Raw genomic sequence first — 10,260 nt, 5'->3', positions numbered from 1 at the left:
AGGGGGCTCGAGAGCAGGCTTGGTGTTCAAAGGACAGCTATTGTCATCATTGGGTCCTGCCTACAGAGCCGCAACAGATATTCAACTTCACACTCGCCCCATTTACACCGGCCCGGGTTGCTGTCAACATGGTGCATCCTGGGAGTGGTAGTTTGGGCCGTTTCGATGAACATCCACAGGTGTGCAGCATTGATTGGAGGAGGAGCGGACCTACGCCTAATATCTTCAAGGCAGCAGGAGAAAACAGATCAGAAGGATTGCATCGGGTGTTGGGCACTGAAGAAGGCACTTTTCGCCGAAATGCATTTGCCGCCACTTGAACTGACCACAGAGCAATAAAGTCTGCTTTACCTGTTCCCCTCTGGGTCTTGCTTCGTTCTTTTTGGAAGGAAGTTTCCAGTCATAATTTCTGTGCTTGCCAAATGCACAGTACAGGAATCCACGCCACGCTCGGGGTCTGGACCAAAACTGGCCCCGCTTCACGGCACTTTGTTTTCTCCAGCTATGGATTTGTCCGGTACCCACCTCCATTCCGGAGGGCCCAGAGCAGTTGAGGTATTGTACCTCTGGTTGGGCACTATGCTCCCCGCATTTTGGTCCCTGCTCTATGAACTCGATGGCATGGGGGCTGTGGCGTTTATAGAGGGGGCTCGAGAGCAGGCTTGGTGTTCAAAGGACAGCTATTGTCATCATTGGGTCCTGCCTACAGAGCCGCAGCAGATATTCAACTTCACACTCCCCCCATTTACACCACCCAGGGTTGCTGTCAACATGGTGCATCCTGGAAGTGGTAGTTAGGGCCATTTCGACGAACATCCACAGGTGTGCAGCATTTATTGGGGGAGGAGCCAATATCTTCAAGGCAGTAGGAGAAAACAGATCAGAAGGATTGCATCTGGTGTTGGGCACTGAAAAAGGCACTTTTCGCCGAAGTGCATTTGCCGCCACTTGAACTGACCACAGAGCAATAAAGTCTGCTTCACCTGTTCCCCTCTGGGTCCTGCTTCGTTCTTTTTGGGAGGAAGTTTCCGGTCATAATTATTGTGCTTGCCAGATGCACAGTACAGGAACCCACGCCACGCTCAGGGTCTGGACCAAAACTGGCCCCGCTTCACTGCACCTTGTTTTCTCCAGCTATGGATTTGTCCGGTACCCGCCTCCATTCCGAAGGGCCCTGAGCAGTTGAGGTATTGTACCTCTGGTTGGGCACTATGCTCCCCGCATTTTGGTCCCTGCTCTATGGACTCGATGGCATGGGGGCTGTGGCGTTTATAGAGGGGGCTCGAGAGCAGGCATGGTGTTCAAAGGACAGCTATTGCCCTCATTGGCTCCTGCCTACAGAGCTGCAGCAGATATTCAACTTCACACTCCCCCCCATATACACCACCCCGGGTTGCTGTCAACATGGTGCATCCTGGGAGTGGTAGTTCGGGCCATTTCGACGAACATCCACAGGTGTGCAGCATTGGTCTGGGGAGGAGCGGACCTACGCCTAATATCTTCAAGTCAGCAGGAGAAAACAGATCAGAAGGATTGCATCGGGTGTTGGGCACTGAAGAAGGCACTTTTCGCCGAAATGCATTTGCCGCCACTTGAACTGACCACAGAGCAATAAAGTCTGCTTTACCTGTTCCCCTCTGGGTCTTGCTTCGTTCTTTTTGGAAGGAAGTTTCCGGTCATAATTTTTGTGTCTGCCAAATGCACAGTACAGGCGTCCACGCCACGCTCGGGGTCTGGACCAAAACTGGCCCCACTTCACGGCACTTTGTTTTCTCCAGCTATGGATTTGTCCGGTACCCTCCTCCATTCCGGAGGGCCCCGAGCAGTTGAGGTATTGTACCTCTGGTTGGGCACTATGCTCCCCGCATTTTGGTCCCTGCTCTATGGACTCGATGGCATGGGGGCTGTGGCGTTTATAGAGGGGGCTCGAGAGCAGGCTTGGTGTTCGAAGGACAGCTATTGCCAGCATTGAGTCCTGCCTACAGAGCCGCAGCAGATATTCAACTTCATACTCTCCCCATTTACACCGGCCCGGGTTGCTATCAACATGGTGCATCCTGGGAGTGGTAGTTCGGGCCATTTCGACAAACATCCACAGGTGTGCAGCATTTATTGGGGGAGGAGCGGACCTACACCTAATATCTTCAAGGCAGCAGGAGAAAACAGATCAGAAGGATTGCATCGAGTGTTGGGCACTGAAGAAGGCACTTTTCGCCTAAATGCATTTGCCGCCACTTGAACTGACCACAGAGCAAAACAGCCTGCTTTACCTGTTCCCCTCTGGGTCCTGCTTCGTTCTTTTTGGGAGGAAGTTTCCGGTCATAATTTCTGTGCTTGCCGGATGCACAGTACAGGAACCCACGCCACGCTCAGGGTCTTGACCAAAACTGGCCCAGCTTCACAGCACTTTGTTTTCTCCAGCTATGGATTTGTCCGGTACCCGCCTCCATTCCGGAGGGCCCCGAGCAGTTGAGGTATTGTACCTCTGGTTGGGCACTATGCTCCCCGCATTTTGGTCCCTGCTCTATGGACTCGATGGCATGGGGGCTGTGGCGTTTATAGAGGGGACTCGAGAGCAGGCTTGGTGTACGAAGGACAGCTATTGCCATCATTGGGTCCTGCCTACAGAGCCGCAGCAGATATTCAACTTCACACTCCCCCATTTACACCGGCCCGGGTTGCTGTCATCATGGTGCATCCTGGGAGTGGTAGTTCGGGCCATTTCGACGAACATCCACAGGTGTGCAGCATTGATTGGGGGAGGAGCGAACCTACGCCTAATATCTTGAAGGCAGCAGGAGAAAACAGATCAGAAGGATTGCATCGGGTGTTGGGCACTGAAGAAGGCACTTTTCGCCGAAATGCATTTGCCGCCACTTGAACTGACCACAGAGCAATAAAGTCTGCTTTACCTGTTCCCCTCTGGGTCTTGCTTCATTCTTTTTGGAAGGAAGTTTCCGGTCATAATTTCTGTGCTTGCCAAATGCACAGTACAGGAATCCACGCCACGCTCGGGGTCTGGACCAAAACTGGCCCCACTTCACGGCACTTTGTTTTCTCCAGCTATGGATTTGTCCGGTACCCTCCTCCATTCCGGAGGGCCCCGAGCAGTTGAGGTATTGTACCTCTGGTTGGGCACTATGCTCCCCGCATTTTGGTCCCTGCTCTATGGACTCGATGGCATGGGGGCTGTGGCGTTTATAGAGGGGGCTCGAGAGCAGGCTTGGTGTTCGAAGGACAGCTATTGCCAGCATTGAGTCCTGCCTACAGAGCCTCTGCAGATATTCAACTTCATACTCTCCCCATTTACACCGGCCCGGGTTGCTATCAACATGGTGCATCCTGGGAGTGGTAGTTCGGGCCATTTCGACGAACATCCACAGGTGTGCAGCATTTATTGGGGGAGGAGCGGACCTACACCTAATATCTTCAAGGCAGCAGGAGAAAACAGATCAGAAGGATTGCATCGGGTGTTGGGCACTGAAGAAGGCACTTTTCGCCTAAATGCATTTGCCGCCACTTGAACTGACCACAGAGCAAAACAGTCTGCTTTACCTGTTCCCCTCTGGGTCCTGCTTCGTTCTTTTTGGGAGGAAGTTTCCGGTCATAATTTCTGTGCTTGCCAGATGCACAGTACAGGAACCCACGCCACGCTCAGGGTCTGGACCAAAACTGGCCCCACTTCACGGCACTTTGTTTTCTCCAGCTATGGATTTGTCCGGTACCCGCCTCCATTCCGGAGGGCCCCGAGCAGTTGAGGTATTGTACCTCTGGTTGGGCACTATGCTCCCCGCATTTTGGTCCCTGCTCTATGGACTCGATGGCATGGGGGCTGTGGCGTTTATAGAGGGGACTCGAGAGCAGGCTTGCTGTTCGAAGGACAGCTATTGCCATAATTGGGTCCTGCCTACAGAGCCGCAGCAGATATTCAACTTCACACTGCCCCCATTTACACCACCCAGGGTTGCTGTCAACATGGTGCATCCTGGGAGTGGTAGTTAGGGCCATTTCGACGAACATCCACAGGTGTGCAGCATTTATTGGGGGAGGAGCCAATATCTTCAAGGCAGTAGGAGAAAACAGATCAGAAGGATTGCATCGGGTGTTGGGCACTGAAGAAGGCACTTTTCGCCGAAATGCATTTGCCGTCACTTGAACTGACCACAGAGCAATACAGTCTGCTTTACCTGTTCCCCTCTGGGTCCTGCTTCGTTCTTTTTGGGAGGAAGTTTCCGGTCATAATTTCTGTGCTTGCCAGATGCACAGTACAGGAACCCACGCCACGCTCAGGGTCTGGACCAAAACTGGCCCCACTTCACGGCACTTTGTTTTCTCCAGCTATGGATTTGTCCGGTACCCGCCTCCATTCCGGAGGGCCCCGAGCAGTTGAGGTATTGTACCTCTGGTTGGGCACTATGCTCCCCGCATTTTGGTCCCTGCTCTATGGACTCGATGGCATGGGGGCTGTGGCGTTTATAGAGGGGACTCGAGAGCAGGCTTGCTGTTCGAAGGACTGCTATTGCCATAATTGGGTCCTGCCTACAGAGCCGCAGCAGATATTCAACTTCACACTCCCCCCATTTACACCACCCAGGGTTGCTGTCAACATGGTGCATCCTGGGAGTGGTAGTTAGGGCCATTTCGACGAACATCCACAGGTGTGCAGCATTTATTGGGGGAGGAGCCAATATCTTCAAGGCAGTAGGAGAAAACCGATCAGAAGGATTGCATCGGGTGTTGGGCACTGAAGAAGGCACTTTTTGCCAAAATGCATTTGCCGCCACTTGAACTGACCTCAGAGCAATAAAGTCTGCTTTACCTGTTCCCCTATGGGTCCTGCTTCGTTCTTTTTTGGGAGGAAGTTTCCAGTCATAATTTCTGTGCTTGCTAGATGCACAGTACAGGAACCCACGCCACGCTCAGGGTCTGGACCAAAACTGGCCCCGCTTCACGGCACTTTGTTTTCCCCTGCTATGGATTTGTCCGGTACCCTCCTCCATTCTGGAGGGCCCTGAGCAGTTGAAGTATTGTACCTCTGGTTGGGCACTATGCTCCCCGCATTTTGGTCCCTGCTCTATGGACTCGATGGCATGGGGGCTGTGGCGTTTATAGAGGGGGCTCGAGAGCAGGCTTGGTGTTCGAAGGACAGCTATTGCCATCATTGGGTCCTACCTACAGAGCCGCAACAGATATTCAACTTCACACTCCCCCCATTTACACCGGCCCGGGTTGCTGTCAACATGGTACATCTTAGGAGTGGTAGTTCGGGCCATTTCGACGAACATCCACAGGTGTGCAGCATTGATTGGGGGAGAAGCGGACCTACGCCTAATATCTTCAAGGCAACAGGAGAAAACAGATCAGAAGGATTGCATCGGGTGTTGGGCACTGAAGAAGGCCCTTTTCGCCTAAATGCATTTGCCGCCACTTGAACTGACCACAGAGCAATACAGTCTGCTTTACCTGTTCCCCTATGGGTCCTGCTTCGTTCTTTTTGGGAGGAATTTTCCGGTCATAATTTCTGTGCTTGCCAGATGCACAGTACAGGAACCCACACCACGCTCAGGGTCTGGACCAAAACTGGCCCCGCTTCACGGCACTTTGTTTTCTCCAGCTATGGATTTGTCCGGTACCCCCTCCATTCCGGAGGGCCCCGAGCAGTTGAGGGTATTGTACCTCTGGTTGGGCACTATGCTCCCCGCATTTTGGTCCCTGCTCTATTGACTCGATGGCATGGGGGCTGTGGTGTTTATAGAGGGGGCTCGAGAGCAGGCTTGGTGTTCAAAGGACGGCTATTGCCCTCATTGGCTCCTGCCTACAGAGCCGAAGCAGATATTTAACTTCACACTCGCCCCATTTACACCGGCCCGGGTTGCTGTCAACATGGTGCATCCTGGGAGTGGTAGTTTGGGCCGTTTCGATGAACATCCACAGGTGTGCAGCATTGATTGGAGGAGGAGCGGACCTACGCCTAATATCTTCAAGGCAGCAGGAGAAAACAGATCAGAAGGATTGCATCGGGTGTTGGGCACTGAAGAAGGCACTTTTCGCCGAAATGCATTTGCCGCCACTTGAACTGACCACAGAGCAATAAAGTCTGCTTTACCTGTTCCCCTCTGGGTCCTGCTTCGTTCTTTTTGGGAGGAAGTTTCCGGTCATAATTTCTGTGCTTGCCAGATGCACAGTACAGGAACCCACGCCACGCTCAGGGTCTGGACCAAAACTGGCCCCGCTTCACGGCACTTTGTTTTCTCCAGCTATGGATTTGTCCGGTACCCCCTCCATTCCGGAGGGCCCCGAGCAGTTGAGGTATTGTACCTCTGGTTGGGCACTATGCTCCCCGCATTTTGGTCCCTGCTCTATTGACTCGATGGCATGGGGGCTGTGGTGTTTATAGAGGGGGCTCGAGAGCAGGCTTGGTGTTCAAAGGACAGCTATTGCCCTCATTGGCTCCTGCCTACAGAGCCGAAGCAGATATTCAACTTAACACTCCCCCCATTTACACCACCCCGGGTTGCTGTCAACATGGTGCATCCTGGGAGTGGTAGTTCGGGCCATTTCGACGAACATCCACAGGTGTGCAGCATTTATTGGGGGAGGAGCCAATATCTTCAAGGCAGCAGGAGAAAACAGATCAGAAGGATTGCATCGGGTGTTGGGCACTGAAGAAGGCACTTTTCGCCGAAATGCATTTGCCGCCACTTGAACTGACCACAGAGCAATAAAGTCTGCTGTACCTGTTCCCCTCTGGGTCCTGCTTCGTTCTTTTTGGGAGAAAGTTTCCGTTCATAATTTCTGTGCTTGCCAAATGCACAGTACAGGAACCCACGCCACGCTCTGGGTCTGGACCAAAACTGGCCCCGCTTCACGGCACTTTGTTTTCTCCAGCTATGGATTTGTCCGGTACCCGCCTCCATTCCGAAGGGCCCCGAGCAGTTGAGGTATTGTACCTCTGGTTGGGCACTATGCTCCCCGCATTTTGGTCCCTGCTCTATGGACTCGATGGCATGGGGGCTGTGGCGTTTATAGAGGGGGCTCGAGAGCAGGCTTGGTGTTCAAAGGACAGCTATTGCCCTCATTGGCTCCTGCCTACAGAGCCGCAGCAGATATTCAACTTCACACTCCCCCCATATTCACCACCCCGGGTTGCTGTCAACATGGTGCATCCCGGGAGTGGTAGTTCGGGCCATTTCGACGAACATCCACAGGTGTGCAGCATTGATTGGGGGAGGAGCGGACCTACGCCTAATATCTTCAAGGCAGCAGGAGAAAACAGATCAGAAGGATTGCATCGGGTGTTGGGCACTGAAGAAGGCACTTTTCGCCGAAATGCATTTGCTGCCACTTGAACTGACCACAGAGCAATAAAGTATGCTTTACCTTTTCCCCTCTTGGTCTTGCTTCGTTTTTTTGGAGGGATGTTTCCGGTCATAATTTCTGTGCTTGCCAAATGCACAGTACAGGAATCCACGCCACCCTCGGGGTCTGGACCAAAACTGGCCCCGCTTCACGGCACTTTGTTTTCTCAAGCTATGGATTTGTCCGGTACCCGCCTCCATTCCGGAGGGCCCCGAGCAGTTGAGGTATTGTACCTCTGGTTGGACACTATGCTCCCCGCATTTTGGTCCCTGCTCTATGGACTCGATGGCATGGGGGCTGTGGCGTTTATAGAGGGGGCTCGAGAGCAGGCTTGGTGTTCAAAGGACAGCTATTGCCCTCATTGGCTCCTGCCTACAGAGCCGCAGCAGATATTCAACTTCACACTCCCCCATTTACACCGGCCCGGGTTGCTGTCAACAGGGTGCATCCTGGGAGTGGTAGTTCGGGCCATTTCGACGAACATCCACAGGTGTGCAGCATTGATTGGGGGAGGAGCGGACCTACACCTAATATCTTCAAGGCAGCAGGAGAAAACAGATCAGAAGGATTGCATCAGGTGTTGGGCACTGAAGAAGGCACTTTTCGCCTAAATGCATTTGCCGCCACTTGAACTGACCACAGAGCAATACAGTCTGCTTTACCTGTTCCCCTCTGGGTCCTGCTTCGTTCTTTTTGGGAGGAAGTTTCCGGTCATAAATTCTGTGCTTGCCAGATGCACAGTACAGGAACCCACGCCACGCTCAGGGTCTGGACCAAAACTGGCCCCGCTTCACGGCACTTTGTTTTCTCCAGCTATGGGTTTTTCCGGTACCCGCCTCCATTCCGGAGGGCCCCGAGCAGTTGAGGTATTGCACCTCTGGTTGGGCACTATGCTCCCCGCATTTTGGTCCCTGCTCTATGGACTCGATTGCATGGGGGCTGTGGCATTTATAGAGGGGACTCGAGAGCAGGCTTGGTGTTCGAAGGACAGCTATTGCCCTCATTGGCTCCTGCCTACAGAGCCGCAGCAGATATTCAACTTCACACTCCCCCCCCCATTTACACCACCCCGGGTTGCTGTCAACATGGTGCATCCTGGGAGTGGTAGTTCGGGCCATTTCGACGAACATCCACAGGGTATGCAGCATTGATTGGGGGTGGAGCGGACCTACGCCTAATATCTTCAAGGCAGCAGGAGAAAACAGATCAGTAGGATTGCATCGGGTGTTGGGCACTGAAGAAGGCACTTTTCGCCGAAATGCATTTGCCGCCACTTGAACTGACCACAGAGCAATAAAGTCTGCTTTACCTGTTCCCCTCTGGGTCCTGCTTCGTTCTTTTTGGGAGGAAGTTTCCGGTCATAATTTCTGTGCTTGCCAGATGCACAGTACAGGAACCCACGCCACGCTCAGGGTCTGGACCAAAACTGGCCCCGCTTCACGGCACTTTGTTTTCTCCAGCTATGGATTTGTCCGGTACCCGCCTCCATTCCGGAGGGACCCGAGCAGTTGAGGTATTGTACCTCTGGTTGGGCACTATGCGCCACGCATTTTGGTCCCTGCTCTATGGACTTGATGTCATGGGGGCTGTGGCGTTTATAGAGGGGGCTCGAGAGCAGGCTTGGTGTTCGAAGGACAGCTGTTGCTATCATTGGGTCCTGCCTACAGAGCCGCAGCAGATATTTAACTTCACACTCCCCCCATTTACACCGGCCCAGGTTGCTGTCAACATGGTGCATCCTGGGAGTGGTAGTTCGGGCCATTTCGACGAACATCCACAGGTGTGCAGCATTGACTGGGGGAGGAGCGGACCTACACCTAATATCTTCAAGGCAGCAGGAGAAAACAGATCAGAAGGATTGCATCGGGTGTTGGGCACTGAAGAAGGCACTTTTCGCCGAAATGCATTTGCCCCCACTTGAACTGACCACAGAGCAATACAGTCTGCTTTACCTGTTCCCCTCTGGGTCCTGCTTCGTTCTTTTTGGGAGGAAGTTTCCGGTCATCATTTCTGTGCTTGCCAGATGCACAGTACAGGAACCCACGCCACGCTCAGGGTCTGGACCAAAACTGGCCCCGCTTCACGGCACTTTGTTTTCTCCAGCTATGGATTTGTCCGGTACCCGCCTCCATTCCGGAGGGCCCCGAGCAGTTGTGGTATTGTACCTCTGTTTGGGCACTATGCTCCCCGCATTTTGGTCCCTGCTCTATGGACTCGATGGCATGGGGGCTGTGGCGTTTATAGAGGGGACTCGAGAGCAGGCTTGGTGTTCGAAGGACAGCTATTGCCATCATTGGGTCCTGCCTACAGAGCCGCAGCAGATCTTCAACTTCACACTCCCCCCATTTACACCACCCCGGGTTGCTGTCAACATGGTGCATCCTGGGAGTGGTAGTTCGGGCCATTTCGATGAACATCCACAGGTGTGCAGCATTGATTGGGGGAGGAGCGGACCTACGCCTAATATCTTCAAGGCAGCTGGAGAAAACAGATCAGAAGGATTTCATCGGGTGTTGGGCACTGAAGAAGGCACTTTTCGCCGAAATGAATTTGCCGCCACTTGAACTGACCACAGAGCAATAAAGTCTGCTTTACCTGTTCCCCTCTGGGTCCTGCTTCGTTCTTTTTGGGAGGAAGTTTCCGGTCATAATTTCTGTGCTTGCCAGATGCACAGTACAGGAACCCACGCCAGGCTCAGGGTCTGGACCAAAACTGGCCCGTTTCACGGCACTTTGTTTTCTCCAGCCATGGATTTGTCCGGTACCCACCTCCATTCCGGAGGGCCCCGAGCAGTTGAGGTATTGTACCTCTGGTTGGGCACTATGCTCCCCGCATTTTGGTCCCTGCTCTATGGACTCGATGGCATGGGGGCTGTGGTGTTTATAGAGGGGGCTCGAGAGC

Source organism: Lissotriton helveticus, chromosome 8 (assembly GCF_964261635.1).
Source record: "Lissotriton helveticus chromosome 8, aLisHel1.1, whole genome shotgun sequence".
NCBI classification, from domain to species: domain Eukaryota; kingdom Metazoa; phylum Chordata; class Amphibia; order Caudata; family Salamandridae; genus Lissotriton; species Lissotriton helveticus.
The sequence above is the reverse complement of the archived record's forward strand: the minus strand, read 5'-3'. Positions refer to the sequence as shown.